This window comes from Gallinula chloropus (genome assembly GCF_964237585.1).
Source record: "Gallinula chloropus genome assembly, chromosome: 4".
In the NCBI taxonomy this organism is placed as follows: Eukaryota; Metazoa; Chordata; class Aves; order Gruiformes; family Rallidae; genus Gallinula; species Gallinula chloropus.
The window spans coordinates 60,439,031-60,454,262 of NC_140088.1; positions in this window are offsets into that span (position 1 = coordinate 60,439,031).

Below are 15,232 nucleotides of genomic sequence, written 5' to 3' on the forward strand. Positions count from 1 at the left end.
CAAGAAAATTCTGAAAGGGAGTACCATTATAACTTTTATTGTTGTTGTTTGTTTTGTTTTTAAATTTTGTTTTTCATTATGGTATTAACAGTTCCAGACAGGAGAGGATGTGGACACAGTGAAAATTATACATTAACATATCAAATCTTACTGTATTTTTGCAGGTGTTTTATTGTAAACCAAACAGCTTCAATATATATTTAACAACATAAGACTTCACAAAGTATTAGGTCTAAAAGCTCTCAGTGACTAGCTTCAAATTTGCTTATCATAAGAGGAAGTTCATTGATTTATTCATCGTTAATTCTTCCTGTACATAACTATATATTTTAAGAAGAACGAATTAAAAGCAGTAAAATACTACATTCCAATGTCCTACAGCCACTGTGTTTAATTCAAAAGATTCTGTGTCAAATAAGCACAAATAATGACATAAGCATTCCACAGAAATAAAAAAATAACTATGGGGAACATGCAGAGTAACAGTAAATAATACGTGTCTTGTGTAATCAGTATTGGTACTACCAATACAGCATGTTCACACTTTGCTGTAAAGTATTAAACATGCTTATAGCTTTTCATAAATGTTACCATCTTCCTCAGCTCTTCTGAAAATTGTCACATACCACTTCAAAAAATATTTTGATGTTTCTTAAAAATACATGTTAGCTCTAACCGTTACAGAAATATCTAAATATTAAGTTATGTATTCAGTATATCTAAACGAATCAGAACAAACACAGCACCTCATAAAGAATTTGCTTTTGTTAATCTGTATTTTTTATTTGGTATTATTATTGAACTTTCTCTTCCTGAAAAATGGTAGCACGGGGGCACTAACTCTTCACTTAATTTTTTTTTTCTTATAACTCTTTCAAGTTTGCTTCTGAAGTTAAGCTATTGAAGTCCATCACAAAATCCTGTTGATAACCTATGTAGTACCTCATTAGGCCATACTATTTCTTGACTCCCAAGAAGAGCAACATAAAGGGGATATACTGTTTTACAGTGCCTCTCTGAATGAGACCTTTAGTGTGAAATAAAACAAAGATATATATTTTTCAAACTTGGCAAGTATTTGAAGGCACTGGTATGAATGAAAACACAAATGTACAGCACCTTAAGGGATTGTGGATCAAAACCCTCTTGGGGTTTGCCCTGAAGTTCTATGACCAGCCATCTCTTTCAGTTGATCTTTTCAAATATTGGAAGAATTTTTTCAACCATCTAAAAAAATCCTAACTTCAAAAGATCTGTAAAGACAATGTTATGTCTTCAAGTAACAAAAGAAGTTTGAAATGGTTTCATCTAACAAAACGGGTACTTTTTTGTAATATTTTTATAACAAAATCTGTAACTCATTCCTGTTGAGAACTCTCTTATCATCTTTGCTACGTACAAGATTCATAAATATAATTGCTTATATTCATAGGGACAATGCCACCACAATATGTTTAGATGAATCTCTCTTTTTGTTTTTTTTTAGATAGAAGTCCTTTAATGCTAAAATGACATGAAAAATAATCGACTTTAGCTATAAATATATATGACTGACCACACTGAATGCAGAGCTCTGAATATAAAGAGAATTATATAAAATTCAGAACAATTTAAAATATACCTACAAAAAAGGGGTGCCACGGTGATTAAATTGCTTTGTTCATACAGCACTGAGAATACATACAACAAAAACTGTGTTTGCAAATGTTTCCTCTATGAAAACCATCATTAGACTACACTTCCTAGGCAACATGCAGAGTAAACTAATGGATACACAGTTTGCAGGTGTTGATTGGACATCTCATTTCAAAATGAAAATAACACAAACATTGCTACATCTAAATTGTCCCCTTTATACTCTAGAACTAGAACTAATAAATTCCAGTGGGACAAATAAATATAGAAAATTTAAAATCCATTGAAAAATACAGACTGAAATGCAAAGAAATGGAAAATAATAGGTACTACCTGAGCTTGTATTTCAGTGTTTTTTTCTCAGCTTATAACAATGAAGTTCCCCAAGGTATTTGCTGTAAGTACAAACTTAAAATAGCTTTTACAGAATACTATATGCAAACAAATATATTTACTACTCCAGCTCCAATCTCAATATTCCTTAATGCTGGACAAGCCCACCTACACGGCTTGCACAAACTTTCATAATATTAATAGAAAGAAGTGAGCCTATGTGAACCTCAAGAGGTTCAGCAAGGCCAAGTGCAATGTCCTGCACATCCCAGTATCAACACAGGCTGCAGGATGAAGGGATTGAGGGCAGCCCTGTGGGCAAGGACTTGTAGATACTGGTAGATGAAAAACGACATGAGTTGGCAATGTATGCTTGCAGCCTAGAAGGCTAACTGTACCCTGGGCTGCAGCAAAAGAAGACATGACAAGTAGGTCTAGGGAAGTGATTACATCTCTCTACTCCGCTGTGGTGAGACGACTCCTAGAGTACTGTGTTCAGTTCTGGGGTTCCCAGTACAAGACAGACATGGTGGACCTGTTGGAGTGAGTCCAGAGGAGACCACAAAAATGATCAGAGGGCTGGAGCACCTCTCCTATGAAGGCAGGCTAAGAGAGTTGGGCTTGTCCAGCCTGGAGGAGAGAAGGCTCAAGAGACCTTATTACAGCCTTTCAATATGTAAGGGGGGCATATAAGAATGATGAGGACAAACTTTTTAAGACAGCCTTTGGTGACAGGATGAGGGGTAAACTGAGTTTTAAAGTGAGAGAGCGTAGATTTAGACCAGATATAATGAAGACTTTTTTTTCACAATGACAGTAGTGAAACACTGGAAGAGGTTGCCCAGAGAGGTGGTAGATGCCCTATCCCTGGAAACAGTCATGGTCAGGCTGAAGGCGGGATCTGAGCAGCCTGATCTATTTGAAGATATCCATGCTCACTGCAGGGTTTTTGGACTAGATGACCATTAAAGGTCTCTTCCAACCCAAGATATTGTACGATAAATCAAACCCATATTTTGTTTGGTGAATTAAAGATATTAATTGACAATTAAAAGTCTTTGATTCTTATCAAGGTGTAATGCTGAAAACAGAATATTCTTATCCATCTTTGGCAAGATAAATTTCTTTGCATTGGGGAGGGTTACTTCTTACAATGCTATTTATATTATTTTTGCCTGACACTTTGCTCTGGTTCAAAATAAAACACTTTGTTCTAAAATACAGCATGAATCCTGGGAGAATTATGCCCATTGGCATTTGTCAACGACTGAAAGTTTAGATGTGTGTTTTTAAACAACAGCCACAGCTGTATTACAGATACAGTTCCATTTACTAATATCTTAAATAGACCACTATGATTCTTAGTTTAACCACCAGCTAATTCAGAAAGTCAGGAAAAAAAGTCCGACTGTGGTCTTCTTTCTAACTGCTTTCAAATAGCAGCCACTTTTAACATTGGAAATTATTGCGATGAATGTGCTTTACAGAGACAGACTGAAGCACAGAAAAACTAGAGAAACCCTTCCAAACACCTTAAAATCTCAAAAATATGTGAGATTCATAGTGTTGAGAATGTGTAAACACTGTTATCATTCGCTCATGGAACTAAAAGAGAAAACCAGTGTGCGCCAGGAAATCTGTAACTAATGTTTTCAAACTTTTTTTTAGAATGCAGAAAACACTCAAATCCTAGCTTTATGAGCAGAATAGTAATGCCTTTTCTATTACTGCATGAAGTAGCTAAAAGTCAAATGTGCTTTGTATAAGGTAGCTTTTATCCACAGTCATGATACTTCAAGTGAAAGGCAATGCCCCCAGCAAACACAAAAAGTCAGTTTTAACCTGACTCCTCCTCAGTCTTAACCTTTATGCTTTGGTATCCCCACCTGTAAAATGTATTTGTTTGCCTGATACCTCTATTTCAGATAGGAGTTATATCCAACATTTTTAGTACTGACTTTTATAATTTACATGTTATTTTGCTGTTGTTTAATATCCAAACAGTATTTGTATAACAGATGTAGCTGTTGGACAGTTTTTCAATTTTCTTTCCTGGATATGACAGAATTCAAATTTCAAACACAGGCTGTTCCGTCACTAAAAATGTCTTTTACCATTTTACCAGCATGGCATTAGTATCATTACAATGAAACCTTAAGAAATTAAGATGTTTGCTCTTAACTACAATTTAGTTCTGATTGGAAGGAGTGTTCATGCTGAAATAACTGGAGGGTAGAGGTATGCCTTTTTAGACTTATCTCCACTTTTGGGTCCACATCACTACATCAGCTGTCACAGTGGCATCTGAGAACTTTACTGTGGAAGTAAAATTCTAGATTGTTTTTAACATATACTTTCCAAACAGCTACAGAAAAGTCTGAACTGAGTATCAGTTTGTCATGTTTTCCACCTCTGACAGTGGATTTTACCTGATGCCTACATAATTATGTGCAGAGTAATTCTTTCTTGATATGTTTTTCAAGCTTTTGCCACATAAATTCCCAAGCTAGAAATCAGACTAATTCCTTTTTCAGCTCATCTATGGTTTTGGCCTCCATAACATCATCTAGCAATATGTACTACAATTTAATTATATCATAATATCTCAACCACAGATGCTATTCCTTTGGCTTAAATTTTCATTAGTTTCATTAACTGTCTGTTCCCTTTGAAAATATGCAACCAAAACATTTCAGAATGGGTGGATTTGTTTAATAAAATATGTACATTCTTGTTGTGCCTGACAATTTACATTAACCTCATACATCACACTGTCCATTTTCTCTTCTAACATTACCCTTGCATGATTATCATGGATGACCTATAGGACAAAAATTAAAAAAAAAGAAAGGAAAGGGGAAAGGGGGCGAAAAGGGGAAGGGGAAGGGGAAGGGGAAGGGGAAGAGGAAGGGGAAGGGGAAGGGGAAGGGGAAGGGGAAGGGGAAGGGGAAGGGGAAGGGGAAAGGGAAGAAGAGAGGAGAGGAAATGGGAAGGGAAATAAAAGAAAAAGGAAAAGAAAGGAAAAGAAAAAAGAAAATCCACTGAATTCAAAACCATTAGAAGTGATCTCATAGCTGTGCTAGAAATAGGAAAGCACAGACATGAGGCATTGACTCAGTCTTGCCTGTTCTGAAGATAAAATTCTACTAACACCATTTTGAGGCATTAACTAACAGGACTGAGTGTTTACATTCCTTAAAGGGTTAAAAAGCAATAATATTATCCCCAATGCCTTATACAGGCTTACTCCTACTGCAAGGCAGAGTTTGAAGGTGGATGTGGCTAAAGAACGAATCTTCATTTCATCAATATGATCTCTGTAACTGTTATTTAATATACAGAGATATAATGACTGAGCAGGCTCCCAAAAGAGACATAAACCAAACAGAATTATCTCATGTACACAGTGTATGAAACTGTGTTCCCTTATAGTATGAAACACTATGAAAGGCAAATGCAAAGCATAAATATTAAGACTCACTGACCACAACAAACTGGTATAAAAATCAATCCTTGCACTTAAAAAAGAAGTCTAGAATTAAACTGAGTAGTAAAAGACAAGTCAGGGAAGGAACTCAGGAAGAGAGCATTCCTGCACTTTTTGATGAAGCCTAATTAAAATGTACATGCATAGCAAGCACTATCTTTTCATGGCTGTTTGCAGCCCTCTACAGAACCTTTACGTAGTAGGCAGGATGTAACATCTGTCATAGATACCTGAATGTTACTGCAACCCAATGTTAAAAAAAATCAAACCTCCTATCTGTGCCATATGAGCTAGGGAGCTGCTTTGGCAGGGGTTTGGACCCGATGATCTCTCGAGGTCCCTTCAAACCCCCATGATTCTGTGATTGTGTGATTCTATGAATTCAATTCCTCTTTAAAGATTATTATTGTTTAGGAATGAGTTTCACAGGAAAAAATATGTTTTGTATAACTCCTCATAATTTCAATAGTTCTGGTTGCAAAGATATCTACCGTGGAAAATACTAAAACTTTATCACAGCAGTAGCTGTCTGTGCAGTTTTTTCAACTAAAATAATGATTTTGCTTTTAATATTTGCATCAAAAGTCCTAAGGCAAGAGATTGAACTATAAGGTGAAAGTTAAGACTGACTTCCCTAGTTTCATAACACTAAGGTGAAATTGAGTCCCACTAGGAAGTTAGCCATATCTACTCATTTTGGCACCTTTTAGACCATGTCAAGTTGTTATTTTAAAATAAATTAGCCTGAAGAATTGTGTATTTTTTTCATTTACAGACTGCTTTAACATTCTTTTAAAATCATTTCGCATAAACAGTCAGAACATGAGGAAGTCAGCTTTAGTCTCACGAACCTTAGCACCATGACAGCTATTACACCAATGTTGACATTGCAGGTATAACTTTTTGAAAATAAAACTGGAGATTCTTTTTTATTGAACTGACAGAGATAGGAACAGATAGTCACAGAACAGGAATATGATATAGTAGGGGCTTGGCCTCAGTTCAGGAAAAAAATTCAATTATTATCTAGCATTTTTTCTTACAGAGGAACAACAATAGAATGTAAAATACAAAAACTACGCTAAAGTTTTTTACACTTCTAATTTTTAAGTTTCAATCTGAGAAAACATGTTCTTTTATCTACTTAGTTTTATCAGGAATATTGCTCTCAGAAACATTCTTTTCAGTCAAAAATATGAGATACCAAACTGCCAGACCCACGAACAATTCTGTGTTCTACTTCGTATTTTAGTAGAAAAAATCTTTTTGGGACAGATTTTACCATGATTCTGCTCATACTATTTCACCTCACACACATTTTCTCTTCTATTCTTTCCTAGCAACAGCTATTATTTACGTTTTATAGTCTATGTGTTGTTATCGGCGGTAAGTGTGCGGCTGAACTTATGATGGATGAGAAATGCAGATTGTACTCCTGTATGTTCTTTCTCACATTCAAAGATAGCCTAATTGTGAAAAATGCACTTATCTTCCCCACACACACAGTGGTGAAACTCCCACCACCATGTCTACCAAAATGCTCAGGAGACACTAGAAAATTACTACGATTTCCACTTCCCACAGGAAACAAAAGGTTGCTCAAGAACAGTATACTACACTGAGTATACGTTGGCTCTCCTGTAACAGACAGTATAAAGGTTTATCAGGCTTCCAGGCTGTATTCTGGCCAATCATGATTAAATTGTGTGATCACATACCTGAGCTGCTGTCACACACCAGCTCATCAGAGTCAATCACGAATTCATCAAGATCAACTCCGTGAACTCCATTCTAAAAATAAATGTTGTCATGTGGAAATAAATCCCATTACCACAGCTATAATTATCCTCATCTGATACATGAAAAATGAGAGACAGAAAAGCTAAGCAACTTGTAAAACAGTCATTGAGAGGTGTCACAGAGCGCGTGAAACTGTGAAGCTCTACAGACCACTTTAACTGCATGGTGCCCTGAACCATTTCTCTCTCTTCCCTCCATGATACAGAAACTTTGTACTACCTATTTTACTGGTGTGTGGACTCTTGGACAATTTTGTATCACAATAGAATCTGTGAGTCTTCCTTCCCCATTTAATAGTAGATGCCAGATGTTAATCCCTGCAGTTTTTTCTCTGTTAGTTTTACTTTCTTTAGGCCATATTTCTGTGCCTTTCTTACTTTAGTAAGTTTTAACAGTATGTGCCCAGTGCAACCAGGACACATCTTAGAGCGCTGAAATGCCACTGGAGCAAATGGGGCAGTTCAGTGCAGGAGTACAGATAGATCTTACAACCCCATCCCCACCTCCCCTTCTTTGTGGACTTCACTTTAATCATGATTTCTCTCCCTTCTCCTCCCTCAGGGTGGCATGGAAAGGGGGGGACAGGATGATGACAGGGGAATAGGGGTGTTTTGATCAGTTCCTCACAAGTTGTTTTCATTCTTACAAGTAGGGGAGGGGGGCATTCCTCATACCCTTTCCCTGCTCCAGCATGGGGCCCCACCCAAGGGAGACAGTCCTCCACAAACTTCTCCAACCATTCTTGTGAGGCTTTTGGAAATACAGCTTTTCTTAATCAGTGTCAAAATCTTTCCCTCCTTTTAAAAACTCTTAATTGCTTTTAATAAAACCTTGTATGCTAGGGCTACAGATTTGAAATTTGACCTTCATAACAAAGACTAACTAAACAGTAGCTGTGCAATTTAAAATTACTTCTAAGATTTACATCCTACAACTAATAGGAAAAAAGTAGAAAGAAAAGGAAGGATAATCAAAAGATACTATGGAGATAATGCAACTTCTGTGTAAGAGCCCACGCAATAGGTTAGGACCTTTCTGCTTAGAACAATAGTAACTGAGACAGAGTATAACATATCTCCAGGAAATACTGGTACTCACCTTTTTTTATTCTCAAATAAAATTATCAAATAAAAGCCCAAAGAAAAATAAATTGTATTTACTTCTGTAAACAGGTCACAGTTAAACTGAGAAAATCACTGTAGCTTTGTGGTCTGGAACTTAGAACTTCAGTGATAGGTTTGAAAACCTCTCAGAAATTCATGGAATAAAGCCTTCAAAATATAACTTTCAGCTTGGGAAATCCCTGAGCTGTGGACTGCCACATGCCAGAAAGTTTCATTTTATGCTTGATCTATTCTTATTTTTCCTAGGCATTTTTGACTGGCCACTATTAGAGACAGGGCATCAGACTAGGGGGTTCTTTAATCAAACTGAAGATAGACATTCTGGTGTAAAGAATTAAGGTTTTGAGATGACTGAGATGTGGAGATATTTTATTTTAAAATCTCATTTTGAATATCATCCATTTATATTAAAAATACGTAAAGTAAAATATATAACACCATTTCCTACTAACTGTTGCTTCAGTAAACACCAACATTTCACTGTGTAGCTTACTGAAGAATTTCCTGTGATGCAAATAGAAATCTGATCTATTATAAGGGATAAGGATCAGGGGGTACTGGTCACACTTTAACAAGAAAGACGTTAATTGTTGATATTTTACTACTAGGAATAGATCCATTAAAGTCAAGACTGATGACAGACTGCAATTCAAAAATCAACTAGGCAAGCAAAGCTTTTCAAGACAGAATTGAAATTATTGGTATCTTATTGTGCTAGTTTTTACTCTTGACCCATAAGTATCCCTTTGGTTTTTAAAGTACTGGATTATTATGAAAGATTTCCCACATACCTAGCAGTAACCTTTGTCTTTTGAAAGACAATACAAGGGATCTAAGCAAAATATTTTAAATAAAGACATTAATAAAACAATCACTTCGCACCACAACAAACAAAAGTGAATTTTAAGCAGGAGCATCACTGCTCTTAACCCCTCCTCCTTTCCCTTGTCCTAGTACCAAAGACATACGCATTTGTAATGACAGGGTTAACTCCTGACAGCTTTTCTAGCATTTAGGGTGTGGTTTAATCTGTGTAAAATGTCTTAATCTGAAAAAGAAATGTAATATTCATATATTTAAAAATCTGATATCAGCTGACTGACAAAAATAATCAAATGCAATTGTCTTTTCCCAATTGGAAAACAACATTCTTGCACTTAAATTTTATTTATTTAGTGCTTTTCAGCTACAGTTCTCAATTTTTAAAATGCACTCTGAAGTTCTAGTCATCTTACATTTACATAGACTATCTAGACTGACACATCAGATCAGTTTGCTGTTTTCATGTCTGCTACTACTAAAATATTAGTGGATGCAAAGAGGTGACAAAAAATGTAATATTTTTTGTTCTTACTTGCCATTTTCAAGCAATTTAAAAAAGCTGAGCCTACCTAAACTGGCGTAGCTGCCAGGGAAAGCAGCAATTTTCTTTCTTTGAGCATCTACTGGTGAATCTTCCAGTCAGGAAGTATTTTTAAATAAAAAAAAAACCCCAAACCAAACCTAGTGACTTCTTTCCTGTTTAGTTCTAAGTGTTAGCTGAGAAATAGGCTATTTCCTTCTTCACAGTTATTTAAGAAGCATATTAATATTTATTATTTTGTTCTTGTGAAGGGGGCAACAAAGACTAGAAGCTCAGAGAACACACTGAAAAACAAAGTGATCTTTAATATGCCCACCTGCTCTATTTGCTACTAACAATTTTCTCCAAGAACCATGCATTTTTCCTACTTAATCCTACTGATCTAGTATTGTGAAATACGGGAAAACAATAGACCACATTCACCAATGCCGTATTTCAGGGATGACCCCATCTATGCTGTTCTTCCATTCTCCCACTGGCAGGAAATTGTGCAGAATAACGCTCCATTCCCTCGCTGTAGGAGAGGAGAAATGATATGCATCCCACGCTTCTCGTGATTCCAAACCAAATATAGTCATGCCAGAAAAATTTCCTGATGCTGTTTCAATTACGTTGGCTATACAGCTTGTGATGATTAAGTTTATGAAACTATTCCAAATACCTGTTTGCTGAATTATTTTGTTACTCTACCACCAGTATTGCTGTGAGCAGTACAGTTGTGTTTAGGTGGACAAAGGACCCATACTTAACTAGTCAACAGTGTAAGAAATCACACAAATCCTTTTCCAAAAACCAGCAATGAAGTTATTGTGAGGTTACCTACCGAGGGTAATACTTATTTGAATTCTGCCTCTCCTACACAAAAAATTAGAACAAAAGTGTCTTCCAAGAGGAACAAAGAATCCTTTCATTAAGCTTGAAGATGGTAGCGAAATGCAGTGTCTACTTTCTTAATACGCTAACAAAGATGTTAATAAAACCATGCTGTCAGCCATTAGTACTGCAAAACAGCCCCAACACCATGTTTCTATTTTTAAATCTTCTCCCTCTCATCCTCATACTTTCTTTTGAAATCTATGTGTTCTTATTGAAAGCCTTTCTAACACAAACCTTCTAATGAAATGAAATAAAGCCATAAGACTGTTCCCAACAAGAGGATGTTCAGCACGCTTTTTGGCAACAGATAGAATGAACAAAAGAGAAAGATCCAAGTTTTCAAGTTGTTAAAAAGATTTTCACTACCAGGTTTTCCTTACAACAAAAATTGCTCATGCTATGTTCTGAGTCGCATTTGCACAGCATTTTCTCCATACTGCTGTGCAATATTTGAGTTATTTATAATAGAAAAGTTTAAAGAATTACTGTTGATCATGTGACATCAGCAGTACAACAAGGCCTCTAGAATATGTTATTAATTTAGGATATTCTTAAAGTCAAGGAAGTGTTCCTATATGGGGAGAAAAAGAGTGGTACTACAGAAAGATAAAGTTAGACAGAAATATAACTAAAGTGTTTGGAATTGTAACATCTAGAACAGATATAAGAAAAAAATGGTGATGATCACAAAATAAAGGTAGGTGAGAATAGCAAAATTAGTCTCAAAAATGGTAATAATATTTAACAACAAAGGTGCAGAGGTACCAGGTAATTTGGAAAAATCCCAAAGAACTCTGCTCTACCATACTAATCTAAATAAAAATTAATTTGCCCAATTTTATAATGCCTAATGTTACCTTATTACAATGATACTCATTATGCTATAGCAAGTATTCTATTACTATCACACAATTACATCATTATACAGAAAAAGATGTAAAAATCCATGCAGATTTTTGTTTCATTAGATATTATAAGTTGACAACCCTGTAATTTTCATTTGCATCAATATTATAACAGAAAAGTAAATTATGCAAATACTGGGGAGAGCAGGTATCTCATAGCACAGTGTCAGGGATGCATACGTGCTGCAACATTGAATACTTGCATGCTTATGTGTTTCGGTGTGTAAAAGTCACAGCAAACACACAGAGGAACACTACTGTGAACCTGCAGAGGTCTGCCATTCTGAGACTACATTAAGACCTCTGTGCTAGCCACCAGAGCTGGCTCATAATGCGTGTGTATATATGTGCTGCAAACATCATCAAAAATGCATAATTTGGGGTTAGGACTTTCAACCAACTGCGAACAGTCAGGAAACTAAGCATTTGATACACTGCATTGGTAGTAACTTGTGTCTGCTATACAGCCAAACACTTTGCTACATGCTTAATTGACTTTTTATGTGTAAGCAGTCCTGCTAAGTTCTTCCAAATTGCTGCTCAGAATTATGCTTAAAAATTTAAAACCAAAACATGTATATGTTGCATCAATCATGATGCTTAAAGGCAAATCTTATACTGAGTGCTTGTTCTCTTGTCACTTCTACAGCCAAGGATACCTACGTATCTGTTAGTACAAACTGGTTTTCTTAAAATTCTATACTTCTTACAGAAACTTATGTTGTACCAGTACATAGTATTCTCCCTGAAAATTCAATCTAGAAATCCATTAATGTTATAAAAGCCTTCCTCAGAGAAATATTTCTTTAGATATCATTTAAGGAATTGAATGCCTCTTTTAACTTAGCAAGAGATTAACAATAAATTTCTTAATGGGTTCTGATACGAAAAGATCTGAATCTTGCCTTCCATAGCAGGACTGGGGCTGAAAGAAAAAAAAAAAAAACAAAAAAACCCATATATGCCTTAGAAGGATAAAATATGAACTTGGAGGAAAGTAGAAAAACGTCTTGAACTTGGACTGTCCTTTGAGAGACTTTGTTTTAATAAATCAGCCTTTAGCTGAGATGATCTGAGGTAGTTGAGTTGATTTGTGTTCAAATGAAAATGCACTGCATTTCCAATCTTAAAACAGTTTCTTTGTGGCTGTGGCTAACAAACATCACTGCACTCAAATGAAGTTAAGTATCTCAGGACCAATGGTACTGTTTTAAAAATTATATGTTTCCTAAAACTTCAAATATCTATTTAAAGGTAGTCACTGCTCTGCATTGAGCAGAATACTTTGAATAGACTTACCTGTGTTAAAATGTAAGGGATATCTTAAGTCCCATATCCTGCAAGGACACTCTCTCTCTCTCTCTCTCTAAATCTACCCAAAGCACGTATCAGAATTCGTAGGGCTGTGGTCTGCGCTACCAAATCAGTCATTTCTTCAATATAAATTTGACTATAGGAAAAAAAAATGTTTGCAAGCTGAACTGTTTCTCTGTCATTCTTAGGGAAAAACCCCTAGCCACTGTCAAACAGGATATCTAGGCTTGGAACTTAAAAGCAATAAAGAGATCAATAATCAGCCTTAAAAATAAAGGAATGAAGCACTGGCTTAAGCAGAATGTTAAAAAAAAAATAAACAAAACCCAACAAAAAAACCAAACCCCAAGCATTTATCTACCAAATCCGATTTTCTAGCAAAATCTTATGCTTTGGCATACTTTTTGCCATTCAAATACTGACACTTTCTAAAAAAATACATTGATGTCTTAATTTTTGTTTTCCAAATCATTTCTCACATTAAATTGTATTTCTAGCAATATGTTTGAAAGTAGCACAGTGTTACACACATTGTAAGTGACCACAGAGAATAGGTTCTTCATATCAAGTAAAAAAGCCCCAAAGCAATAGAGCCGCCTTTTTTGCAAGTGATAGGTAATTAGGGGCACCGTTTCAGTTGTATAATTTAAGTATATCCTTGCCCCTCCTTCTCCCTCCCCCCCCCCATCACCCCCTGGCACATCCACAAATATCTGTTTCAAATTTTAACAAGTAATTGCAATCTTTTACTTGGGACTCATTCAAAGATATTGATAGGCTTGGAAGTATTTGTCCAGGTACCAATATAATTTTGCCAATAAACAGTTCATATTATTTTGTCAATAAACAGAGATTTACAAGCACAAGCACAGTAAGTATAACATCAATTGCACATCTGCATATTATATGATTTTTTATGACTTTGTTTTATTTTGTAAAATTAAATATATTTTCAAACTGAATCCTATCTGGGTATACTCAGAAAGTGAACATAATCTTAAAGAAGGCAATGAAAATTCCTCGCTTCCAATGTAGAGGAAGTAGATTGGTGTCACATGAAAAGAAGATCTAGGGGAGAACAGAAATTAATTACTATCAGCAGTAATTGATCACTCTGTTAAAGAATTTTCTTATTAAGTATGAAAAATATAATTTTCATTGGTCTGGAAGAGTATGATAGTATGCAGAGCATCTAGAAATGTTTTCCTTGTGTGAAGTTCATAGTAACATTCCATGAATAATGCCAATATGCCTTTGTAACGCATTCGGTGGCAAACAGCAAAGAAGGTAGTGGGCTGCTGAGGTGGTTTCAACATTATCTCTAAGTACTTCTTTGGTTTATGAAAGAAATTGCCTCAGCTAATTCCTTCTGATGTCTGCAAACACCTTCTGTCTTAAATCTCCCTTCCTATTGACACAATCAAAATATCAATCACTCAAGTTATACTGAAATGTGTGCCATTTCCACAAGGGACCATTCTAGACTCTACATAATCTATTTTAGGAAGACTATATCTGGGGACAACCTGTATGAGTTTCAAGTTATACCCGAGCCTTTGGCTTTATTCCAGAATCATTCAATGTTTGAAGATTATTCCAAAAGTCAGAGTAACTCCATTAAGGAGGTTATTCCATGAGACAGAGTAACACTTAAAGAAGCCTAGTAATGTAGGATTTTAGTTTTAGCATCATGAAAAAGATATAACATCAATCTTTGCTGTACTGTATTTTATAAAACTGTGTCATAATTGATTTTAAAAACCCCAACAAAAACACAATACATAAGAAGCAAGAAAAGTGAAATAGAAGGAAGAGATATCCTTTATCCTAAACAGGAACCTTTAATTTGCAAGAGAACCTAATTCACTTTTTTACTCATGACATCTTACATTCAGTGAAATGAATGTAACATCTCCAAACCTGTTTCACCTAGAAATTAGATTGTCCTACTTGAACACTTTAATCTCCTAGATACTTGTCTCTGAAATAACACCCCCCACTCCCAATCTATAGACTCTATCAACAGTGCTAGATTATAATGGCAAATTCAAATCACACCAATAGCTATGATGTGCTGATGATCACTTTCAGACAGTTTATTTCCTCATCAGTCCATTACATTATGGAATCATTCATGTGTAAGAGAGATATATTCTGTATTTTGGTTAACAAAATGTGTTTACTATATACTAGCAAAATAACATTGAAGTAAAATTAAACAATGAAGTGTGAAAGTTGCTAGTTTTATTGGGTGGCTCATCATTTCATTAACACAGCTAATCTAGATTTTTGTCTACAAAGGAAAAACATAACAAGCCAGATATCACTAAAAATATAACTCTTACTAAAAAAATCCAGTTTGACAAGGCACATACACACAGAGATAATTATTTCT